General features: G+C 42.2%; 1 protein-coding gene across 2 annotated transcripts in view; it reads right to left on the bottom strand.

Moving 5' to 3' along the window:
- The window catches only part of CSMD1 (CUB and Sushi multiple domains 1), a 2,926,925-nt gene that overhangs the window by 2,562,827 nt on the left and 351,809 nt on the right, over positions 1-12,289 (bottom strand). The window lies entirely within an intron of this gene.

Here is a 12,289-nt window from a genome sequence, read left to right as displayed (position 1 = left end):
GCTAAGACTTTGACTTTATCCCTCTGTAAGCTCTTGGCTACTGAAATGCTGCCTTTCCGCCTGGAAGACACACAGGATTTTAGAGACCTTATGTCTGTCGCTGTGCCCCAGTACCAGATACCCAGTCGCCACTACTTCTCTAAAAAAGGTCTGCCTGCGCTACACCAGCATATCGCACACAACATCACTGCTTCCTTGAGAAACTCTGTGTGGCTGTTGGACTTCCATTAGTGTCCCACTGGTGCAAAGCTATTTGCAGCACCTCTGCATTGCACACTCAAACTCATTGTTACTAAGCCATTATACTAGCAAACATTGAGTAAACTTAGTGGCATCCTAAAAGTGGCTGTTGGACTTCCATTAGTGTCCTACTAGTGCAAATCTATTTGCAGCACCTCTGCATTGCACACTCAAAGTCATTGTTACTAAGCCATTATACTAGCAAACACTGAGCAAACTTAGTGGCATCCTAAAAGTGGCTGTTGGACTTCCTTTAGTGTCCCACTAGTGCAAATCTATATGCAGCACCTCTGCATTGCACACTCACGTTCTTTGTTACTAAGCCATTATACTAGCAAACACTGAGTAAACTTAGTGGCATCCTAAAAGTGGCTGTTGGACTTCCATTTGTGTACCACTAGTGCAAATCTATTTGCAGCACCTCTGCATTGCATACTCAAACTCATTGTTACTAAGCCATTATACTAGCAAACAGTGAGCAAACTTAGTGGCATCCTAAAAGTGGCCGTTGGACTTCCATTAGTGTCCCACTAGTGCAAATCTATATCCAGCACCTTTGTATTGCACACTCAAGCTCATTGTTACTAAGCCATTATACTAGCAAACCCTGAGTAAACTTAGTGGCATCCTAAAAGTGGCTGTTGGACTTCCATTAGTGTCCCACTGGTGCAAAGCTATTTGCAGCACCTCTGCATTGCACACTCAAACTCATTGTTACTAAGCCATTATACTAGCAAACACTGAGTAAACTTAGTGGCATCTTAAAAGTGGCTGTTGGACTTCCATTTGTGTCCCACTAGTGCAAATCTCTTTGCAGCACCTCTGAATTGCACACTCAAACTCATTGTTACTAAGCCATTATACTAGCAAACACTGAGTAAACTTAGTGGCATCCTAAAAGTGGCTGTTGGACTTCCATTAGTGTCCTACTAGTGCAAATCTATTTGCAGCACCTCTGCATTGCACACTCAAACTCATTGTTACTAAGCCATTATACTAGCAAACACTGAGTAAACTTAGTGGCATCCTAAAAGTGGCTGTTGGACTTCCATTAGTGTCCTACTAGTGCAAATCTATTTGCAGTACCTCTGCATTGCACACTCAAACTCATTGTTACTAAGCCATTATACTAGCAAACACTGAGCAAACTTAGTGGCATCCTAAAAGTGGCTGTTGGACTTCCATTAGTGTCCAACTAGTGCAAATCTATGTGCAGCACCTCTGCATTGCACACTCAAGCTCATTGTTACTAAGCCATTATACTAGCTAACTATGCTGCCAGTTTATGGGCCGTAGTTGCATTCTCAGGGATAGTTATTGTTGTCTATTCTGCTGTTAATAAAGATAGACCACCGCTGCAATTTAAACCACCTCTCAATTTTTACTAATACATTTTAAGTGCACAATCTTGTCGCAATCAAAATGAGTGGCAAAATGACAGATGCTGGTGGAAAGGGGAAGAGGCGTGTTGAAAAAGGAAAAAAGGGTTTGTCCGTGGGGAAGGTGTCAAAGCTCCATTAACATCTGCTGAAGATAGACCATCTTCCAGCAAAAGTAAGATGTCTACTACTTACCACGGACAATCCGATGTGCTTCCTTTTTTACGGACACGAACAACTGGAACAAAGGTTGATGATGGCCAAAAAAAGAAAATGCTTGAATGGATCTCAAGTGGTGCAACAAGTGCCCTCTCCACCCCCTCAACTACCGCATCCAAAAAACACCAGTCCTCTGAGTTGTCATCCCAATCACACTTGCTTTCTCCCAGCTCTGAGGTCTCCATCTGCCCTGCACAGTATGGTGGAACTGAGATGGCTGAGTCTGCTGAGCTTTTCAGTCACACTATAGCCTGGGAATCAGAGGTGTGCTCCCAAGCTACAGTGAGTACAGACCAGGAAATGGTCTGCAGTGATGCCCAGAACCTTTGTGACTCTGATTCAGGCTGTGAGGACCAAGTTTCTGAGCATAATGTTGACCCTTATTCACAAACTGTAACACCTGTTCTTATAGACAATGAGGAACATACTGATGACGATGAGACGCAGATACCAAATTGGGATGAACACTTAAATATTCAGTCAGGGCAAGAAGAGGCTCGGTCTGAGGGTGAGGGGAGTGCAAACACAACAATTGATGAGGAAGTTCTAGATCCCACCAACTGTCAACCCACAGTCAGGCACCCGAGGAGGTCAACAGAGGCGGTGGAGGAGGATGCTACTGACGACGAAGTTACCCTGCACCTTCCTGGACAGAGGAGTAGTACTGGTAGCACGTCTACAACTGCATCCTCAGCCACCACTCTGCTTCTGAGCACCAGTCGTGGGGGCTTAGCAGGTCGCATGCCCTCTAAGCCTTGCCTAGCCTAGATCTTTTTTGACATAGAAAAAGATCGCCCAAATCATGTGATATGTAAAATTTGTCGTGATTCTGTTAGTAGAGGGCAAAACCTCAGGAGTTTGACAACTTCTTCCATGAATCGTCACATGAATAAATATCATATGTCCCGGTGGGAAGCTCACCGTGCTGCAATGCGGCCTAGCGGAGCGAACCATCCACCGCCTGCCCCTTCCAGTGCATCCACGCGCTCTTCATCTTCTAGGACTGTGGGGACAGCTGTCACACCTGGTTTTCCACGCACAACTTCCACCACTGTAACCGCAACAGGCAGTTTGCTTGGTAGGTCGTCATTTGGTTTGGAAGGGGAAACAAGTGAGTGTGTACAGCTCTCTCAGACATCGATAGCACCAACGTTGGATGAAGGCAACATCATGTCTACGCCTGCATTTTCCTCACAAACCTGCATTTTTTCAGGGACACCCTACCCACAACCATCTACACACAGCAGCCAGATCTCTGTCCCACAGATGTGGACAAATAAAAGGCCATTTCCTGCGACCCATGACAAAGCTAAGAGGTTGACTTTATCCCTCTGTAAGCTCTTGGCTACTGAAATGCTGCCTTTCCGCCTGGAAGACACACAGGATTTTAGAGACCTTATGTCTGTCGCTGTGCCCCAGTACCAGATACCCAGTCGCCACTACTTCTCTAAAAAAGGTCTGCCTGCGCTACACCAGCATGTCGCACACAACATCACTGCTTCCTTGAGAAACTCTGTGTGTGAACGGGTGCATTTCACCACCGATAGTTGGACCAGTAAGCATGGACAGGGACATTACATGTCCCTGACTGGGCACTGGGTAACTATGGTGATAGATGTTGAAGGGTCTGCTGCACAAGTCTTGCTGTCCCCACGACTTGTGTGTCAAGCCTCTGTCTGTCCAAGTTTCACCACTGCTTTTGCCTCCTCCACCTCATCTGGGTCCTCCACCTCCGCCCCAAGCCTGCCTGGTCAGGCCACCAGCGTTCTAACTGCGCAGAAGAAATTACGCACCCCTCATTACTATGCTGGCAGCAGAGAGCAACGGCATCAGGCGGTCTTTACCTTGAAATGTCTTGGAAATAAGAGTCACACAACGGCTGAGTTGTGGGCAGCTCTGGAGACTGAGTTAAATAAATGGTTGTCTCCACTCATTCTGCTGCCTGGTAAGGCCGTGTGCGACAATGCTGCAAACCTGGGTGCGGCCCTTCGCCTGGGCAAGGTGACACATGTGCCTTGTATGGCTCACGTGTTGAACCTTGTTGTCCAGCAAATTTTAACACACTATCCCGGCCTAGATGGCCTTCTGAACAGAGCAAGAAAACTGTCTGCTCACTTCCGCCGTTCAACCACCGCTTCTGAGCGACTTGCATCACTCCAGAAGTTTTTCGGCCTGCCGGTTCATCGCCTGAAATGCGATGTGGCGACACGCTGGAATTCGACTCTCCACATGTTACAATACGTCATGACGTATAGCCTGGGCCAATGAGATGCAGAGGTGGGGAAGATCATCCTGATGGAGTGGTCTCAGATCAAGGACCTATGCACCCTTCTGCACAGTTTCGACATGGCGACGAATATGTTTAGCGCTGACAATGCCATTATCAGCATGACAATTCCAGTCATTTACATGCTGGAGCACACGCTAAACACTATTTGGAGTCAGGGGGTGGGACAACAGGAAGGGGAGGAACTACAGGAGGATTCATATACGCAAGACACAACAACATCACCAAGGTCCAGACGTTCATCATCTCCAACGCGGCAGGCATGGGACCATGGGGGACAGGGATCAACAAGGGCGCATAGTAGCAGGCGAAATGTTGGGGAAGGTGCAGGAGAACATGAAGAAATGGAGGACGAACTGTCCATGGACATGGAAGACTCAGCAGATGAGGGAGACCTTGGTCAAATTTCTGTTGAAAGAGGTTGGGGGGAGATGTCAGAGGAAGAAAGAACGGTTAGCACCTCTATGCCACAAACACAGCGTGGACTTGGTCCGCATGGCTGCGCAAGACACATGAGCGCCTTCTTGCTGCACTACCTCCAACATGACCCTCGTATTGTCAAAATTAGAAGTGATGATGACTACTGGCTTACCACACTATTAGATCCCCGGTACAAGTCCAAACTTTGTGACATAATTCCAGCCATAGAAAGGGAGGCACGTATGCAGGAGTATCAGCAGAAGCTGTTACTCGATCTTAGCTTATCTTTTCCACCAAACAACCGTGGTGCAGGGAGTGAATCTCTCAGTTGTAAATTGACAAACATGGGACGGTCTCGTCATCTTCAACAGTTTACACGTACCAGTAGCACCGTATCTGGTGCTGGTAACATCAATTTTATTGAATCTTTTCATAATTTTTTTAGACCATCCTTTGCAAGGCCACCAGAGACAACAAGTCTGACACATAGTCAACGGCTGGAGAGGATGATACAGGAGTATCTCCAAATGAACATCGATGCCATGACTTTGCAAATGGAGCCTTGCTCATTTTGGGCTTCAAATCTTGAAAAATGGCCAGAGCTCTCCACTTATGCCTTGGAGATTTTGTCATGTCCAGGTGCCAGCGTTGTCTCTGAGCGTGTCTTTAGTGCTGCTGGGTGTGTGCTGACAGATAAGCGCACGCGTCTGTCCAGTGACAATGTGGACAGACTAAAGTTCATCAAAATGAACAAGTCATGGATCCACAAGGAATTTACTACCCCTGTGTCATACTGGGGAGAGTAAATGCTTGTGGATTTTGAATTTGCTTGATGCAAATCTAGCTGTGAAGTGTACAACTGGGGCACAAGTGCTGCCACTGAAAGGGTGGGTGTGTGTGGGGCCCAATTTTTGGAAAAAAGGGAAATTCTGCTTGGAGTAACCCTTGCTTACATTGTTTTTAAAAATGATCCAAGATGAACAGATCAGGGATCAGGAAAGACTTAGCTACCTACCTCGGTGTCATCCTGGGGACGGTTAAGGATGGTGTATTTTTGAATGTTCTTGATGCAAATCTAGCTGTGAAGTGTACAACTGGGGCACAAGTGCTGCCACTGACAAGGTGGGTGTGTGTGGCCCAATTTTTGGAAAAAAGGGAGACTCCGCTTGGAGTAACCCTTGCTTACATTGTTTTTAAAAATGATCCAAGATGAACAGAGCTGGGATCAGGAAAGACTTTGCTACCTACCCCGGTGTCATCCTGGGGACGGTTAAAGATGGCGTATTTTTGAATGTGCTTGATGCAAATCTACCTGTGAAGTGTACAACTGGGATACAAGTGCTGCCACTGAAGGGGTGGGTGTGTGTGGGGCCCAATTTTTGGAAAAAAGGGAGACTCCACTTGGAGTAACCCCATGCTTACATTGTTTTTAAAAATGATCCAAGATGAACAGAGCTGGGATCAGGAAAGACTTTGCTACCTACCCCGGTGTCATCTTGGGGACGGTTAAGGATGGCGTATTTTTGAATGTGCTTGATGCAAATCTACTTGTGAAGTGTACAACTGGGCCACAAGTGCTGCCACTGAAGGGATGGGTGTGTGTGGCCCAATTTTTGGAAAAAAGGGAGACTCCGCTTGGAGTAACCTTGCGGTGTTTTACATGATTTTAGAAGGGCATGCCATGCCTATATCTGTGTCTCCTCCTCTTTTTCCTTGTTCAGCTCTTTTGTTTTCGCATGAGTATATGTCCTTGTCACTTTCCCATGTGTTTGTGTTGTGTTCTAAGTTGTTTGTCACCTTTTGGACACCTTTGAGGGTGTTTTCTAGGTGTTTTTATGTGTTTGTGATTGCCTCCCATTGTTTCCTATGTGGTTCGAGTGGTTCGCCGAACCCGTTCCCCGAACCGAACTCGAACGAGACCCCCGTTCGGCAAACCGAACTCGAGCCGAACCACGACCGGTTCACTCATCTCTACTCACAACACAGATTTAGGCAAATTTATGAACAATATTTTAAATAATTGAAATTTAATTAAATTAAATTTTTTGTTTACATAGAAAAAGACTTGGGCCTTTGAGTACAGGTCAAAAAAAATGAGAGCAAAAACAAAAGTGTTGCGTTGATACTTTTGCTCAGTATATGCCAGGAATGCAGTAACCTGAATGATAAAGGGTCAAATTGGATAAGCATGTAAGTCATGTGTGAAGCTCATAAATAAAAAAAAAATGTTGGGTAACAAAATAGAAAAGTTTGTAAAATGTAAAGAATTTAGTGTAGTATGTCCAATGGCTATATACTGTAAATGTATAGATAGAGTATACCATATTTTTCATTTTATAAGATGCACCGGATTATAAGACGCACCTTAAATTTAGAGATAAAAATGTAAAAAAAAATGAGGTTCGTCTTATACTCCGGTGTTCTCTTACCGGAGGGGGCAGCAGTGGTGGTGGAGCGGGGTCACAGGAGAGAGAGGCTGTGCTTGCAGCAGTGGCTGGTAAGTGCTTGCAGCGGTGGTAGGTCAGTGCTGGCAGTGGAAGCTGTGGTGGTTGTGTGGTAGAGCAGGCTGGTGGGGCAAGTGTCCCAGATGCTTTGTCAGCAATCTGGACTTTGAAGAGATGGTAACTGGAGCAGCGCGTGAGCAGATGGAGCTCATATCCAAGAGCTCCATCTGTGCATGCACTGACTCCAGGCGCCATCATTTGAAGCCCGAAACATGGACAGACCATATGGGACACCCGCCGCACAGCTACCACTGCCAGCACAACCAGATGGCTTCCCATCCGCACAGAGTGGCAGCAAGCAGTCCGCCCAATCACCCGCACAGAAAGGCAGCCGGCCGCCAACACAGAGAGGCAGCCGGCTGCCGGCACAGGGAGGCAGCCTCCCTATCACACCAATAGGCAGCTGGCCGCTCGCACAGAGAGCCGCAGAGACAGCCCCCCACCAAATCTCCACCTCCCGGTAATCTATATTCGGATTTTTAAGATGCACCCCTCATTTTCCTCCCAAATTTTTATAATCCGAAAAATATGGTATATATTTACCTAGCAGCTGAGAGAAAATGTCTCATTAATTTAAAACTTTGCATTATATTGCAGCACAGCATAAAACAAATTCATTATTAATTATTAAACAGCAGGAAAATCTATACTGTATTACAGTGAATGCTCAGCATAACTAATTTCAGTGCAGAAAGGGCGGATGTTACCATGAAACACGTGATTTTCTGATTAATAAAATGATACAGCTGTAAAGTAAGAAAGCTCTCTAGTCAAAATTTAATCTATATTGGGGTTTTTATGTAAGAAAATATAATTGAACATTTAAGTGCAGTGTGATTTCATATCACTTTTATACATGTTTTCTGATAATAGGCTAGATTGTAATACGGTGATTTTAAAGAAGATACTTCAAAATGTTAATATGAAATTAAAATCTAAGTTTAACTGTCAACCCTATATGCAGATGCAGTTGTAGCAGGACTCCCTGTGTCCAATGCAGTAAGTGCAGAAACAAATTGAAAATAGATTAATAATGGGATAGTGTTCCAGTAGATAGGGATTTATTACTATGGATTATTAAGACTACACATCAATAATTGCTCATGGGAGTCAATCCTTATCCAAACACATCTTTTTCAAAACACATTTCCAATAGTTCAATACTTCAGGATTATTGACATTGAACAAAAGTTCATTGCATCCTTTCTTCATCCACATGTCATTTACTTTAATGGTGTAAAAAAACTCCCTTCCCTTAGCAGTTAATGAAGTGCAACTTTATTCTATATTATATTAAAAGAACAGGGAGACAGATGTAAATAAAGTTTCTCGTCTATTACATCTATTTTTTTATTTGTTCCATCTGTCAACCCATTAAATTTAATATAAAAAATGATTTGGTGGAGGTATAAGTGACAGATGTTTTAATGTTTCCTTGTATGTGTGCCAGCACATCAGTAGAATCCAGTGATGAGCAAATCTGATGAAGTTCAAATTTAGCACTTCGCTCAAATTTGGCTAGGAAACATCAATTTATTCAATAAGAATCAAATGTACATTATTATACCTTGAGGCCACTTCAGACCCCAGAGCATAATAAACATATTTTTTTTATATATACAGTATATATACTGTGTTTATTCAACTGGCTCTCAACTGTCCTGCTGCGCAGCCTGGTTTTGGTCTAGCTGTTTTCTGGCCATCATTGCAGTCTTTAATAGGACACATTGAGTATCTTCCGCCTCTGGCATATGCAGTGCCTCCGTGCCCAGTATCTTTGGTGTTTACTCTACTGACTAGATTGACATTTTGACTGTGTCAAAGATGGCAGACACCAGAAGACACCTTTGGAATCTTTTTGAAAGCTGAAAAATACAAGCTGGCCACCAACTTGTTAGAATTACGCAAATCAAACTACAAAAAAAAATTGATTCTCGCAAATCCATTTTTGGGGTTGAAAGTCAAGGGGATTTTGATTAACCTCAAAAGTGATTCACTCATGTCAACTACAGTATGATTTAGTAACAAAATGCAATGATTTTGAAAACATTACCATTTAGACGATAATTAGAGAATTGGTTGTACCCCATTTGAACAAAGTAATGTCTGCTCATTACAACCGTATTCATGCATTGTTGACTGCATGAGATAGTTGAGTATAATATTATGCTCTTTGAAAAAGTGCTAAAGGGTTTCCACTGCCTCCCCATTAAAATGGGGACTCCTGTGCTTGTGATTGGCAATGGGCACAATGGTAGCCCCTCCTAGCAATCAACATACCTCAAGATATTTTTGATCTTACATTTGTATAAATGACAGTGTTGGATATAAAACCTAAAAATATTCCTAGTTCCCTCTCAGAAGTAAATAATTTGCTTTCTTCAATTGTATAGCACATTTAGTTAGTTTGAAAAAAGGCTTCACTAAAAGAAATGTGATAAATAAATACTTTCACTATGCTTGTTTAAATTATTGATATTTTTTCTTTTAATGGCAAAATGTAATTTTGAAATATAGAATGTGTCAAAAAATATGATTCAAATTATCTAAGGGATAAAAATAACTATAACATTCAATTGAGATTTTATTAAATCAACTATAGAGCGGGTCTTATGGACATAATATTGTGAGCCAGCAGATCCATGTGTTACGCGATCTGCAATCACTTAAAATGCTGAATGTTGTACTTGTCTATTACCACAGAAGACTTCCCCAAAGATCAGAGCAGTATTTAATATAGCTCTCGTTCTGAAAACCTTTAAAAATTGAATACATATTTGTGAATGATACTAGTAGCTATTTTTAGAAGCACTTTTAGAAGCCGCGGACATTAGGTGTAGTTGACTTCATGTTCATTCTGACCCCTTTAGCAATGAAATGTTTTCTCTGCTTCCTTATTATGCACATGTTTTGTCCTAGCTAGGTCAGCTAAGCAGACATTTGATTTGTTTCTCATGACAATTTAGTAACAGCACAGCAATGCTATTTAATTGTGAAACAGCAGGTTTAAATAATACTTGTTGAGAAAGTAATTGAATTAATTGACATGTGAATTTTAACTTCACCCATTGTTTATAAGTTTCTTGTTTGGCCAAGTCCATCAAAGTTGATGATTTGATGGAATGAAATTGTACTATTACCCTCCTGTAGTTTACGCTCCAAACCTAAGGGAGTGGAAAATGAGCTCTGAAAAAAAACAATTTAGTAGAATGAGGATATCTTAATATTTGGATAAATAAGTCTAATATGTTCTAAAATGTCTTGTGAGGTTATTTTTTTAATAACAAGAGTTTAAAGTTTCTAACGGGAGATGGGGAAACTTGGTGATACATCATAGAGTAAAATTCATAAGAGATGTCTAAAAGTTATTTAGTGGGATGAAACAATAAAAAAAAACAAAGAAACAACAAAATTGTACCTAACGTATTGTATGGTATAAGCAGAGAAAGAGATGATATTGCTTATTTTAGTTGTGTGGGGATGAGGCACCCCCTAAAAATGTTGGTATCATTGTAGCACAATTTCCATAGTTTAAGGAAGATGAAATTGGAATGAGGTTCATTTAGCAAGAGATTTACTACATTCTGTATACAGTTAGGTCCAGAAATATTTGGACAGTGACACAATTTTCGCGAGTTGGGCTCTGCATGCCACCACATTGGATTTGAAATGAAACCTCTACAACAGAATTCAAGTGCAGATTGTAAAGTTTTATTTGAAGGTTTGAACAAAAATATCTGATAGAAATTGTAGAAATTGTACACATTTCTTTACAAACACTCCACATTTTAGGAGGTCAAAAGGAATTGGACAAATAAACCAAACCCAAACAAAATATTTTTATTTTCAATATTTTGTTGCGAATCCTTTGGAGGCAATCACTGCCTTAAGTCTGGAACCCATGAACATCACCAAACGCTGGGTTTCCTCCTTCTTAATGCTTTGCCAGGCCTTTACAGCCGCAGCCTTCAGGTCTTGCTTGTTTGTGGGTCTTTCCGTCTTAACTCTGGATTTGAGCAAGTGAAATGCATGCTCAATTGGGTTAAGATCTGGTGATTGACTTGGCCATTGCAGAATGTTCCACTTTTTTGCACTCATGAACTCCTGGGTAGCTTTGGCTGTATGCTTGGGGTCATTGTCCATCTGTACTATGAAGCGCCGTCTGATCAACTTTGTGGCATTTGGCTGAATCTGGGCTGTTGTCTGGTCACAGCAACAGCTTCCAAATGAAAAACCACACACCTGTAATCAACCCCAGACTTTTTAACTACTTCATTGATTACAGGTTAACGAGGGAGACGCCTTCAGAGTTAATTGCAGCCCTTAGAGTACCTTGTCCAATTACTTTTGGTCCCTTGAAAAAAAGGAGGCTATGCATTACAGAGCTATGATTCCTAAACCCTTTCTCCGATTTGGATGTACAAAACTCTCATATTGCAGCTGGGAGTGTGCACTTTCAGCCCATATTATATATATATATAATTGTATTTCTGAACATGTTTTTGTAAACAGCTAAAATAACAAAACTTGTGTCACTGTCCAAATATTTCTGGACCTAACTGTATGTGGGGAATTTCTATGCTACATTCATGGGCAGGTTTTGTTGTAGGCAATACAGATAAAAAGATTTTAATGCCAGTATATGGGTCAGTATTTATACGGAATGTAGGATATGAACACGAGAGAGTTCATTCTCCATCAATGCCAATTTAACTATTTTCCTATATTCTAGAGTCGACTTGTTTTTCCAACAAATATATAATAAGACATCAAATACAGCAGGTGAAAGAAATATTGAAAGTCACCTATTTTCTAAGTAAATATATTTCTTAGGGTACGCTCACACAAGTATATGACTCGGACGAGTGCAATGCAAGAAAATCTTATTCAATGAGGGTGAGCAGATGGTTAACTTTTCTCATCCAGATTCTGGATGAGCAAAAAGTCGCAGCATGCTGCAATTGTCAGCTAGAGATGTGTCCCTTACACCCTTATCAGTCTATGGGTGCGAATGAAACATCAAACTGCACTAAAAAGACATCTGAGTGCAGTGCAATATACGCACAGGCTGACAATGGAGGAGATGGGGAGATTAATTTCTCCCTCTTCTCTGAAGTGCCTGCCCTCTCCTCCACAGCTGTGATCTGATCACAAGATCAGATCACAGTTGCATGACACTCAGCTCATAGTGGGAGCCAAGGGTCATTAGCATACTGCAACCGATGCACTTGCATCGGATG

The sequence above is a fragment of the Anomaloglossus baeobatrachus genome, chromosome 3 (assembly GCF_048569485.1).
Source record: "Anomaloglossus baeobatrachus isolate aAnoBae1 chromosome 3, aAnoBae1.hap1, whole genome shotgun sequence".
NCBI lineage: Eukaryota > Metazoa > Chordata > Amphibia > Anura > Aromobatidae > Anomaloglossus > Anomaloglossus baeobatrachus.
The sequence above is the reverse complement of the archived record's forward strand: the minus strand, read 5'-3'. Positions and strand labels throughout refer to the sequence as shown.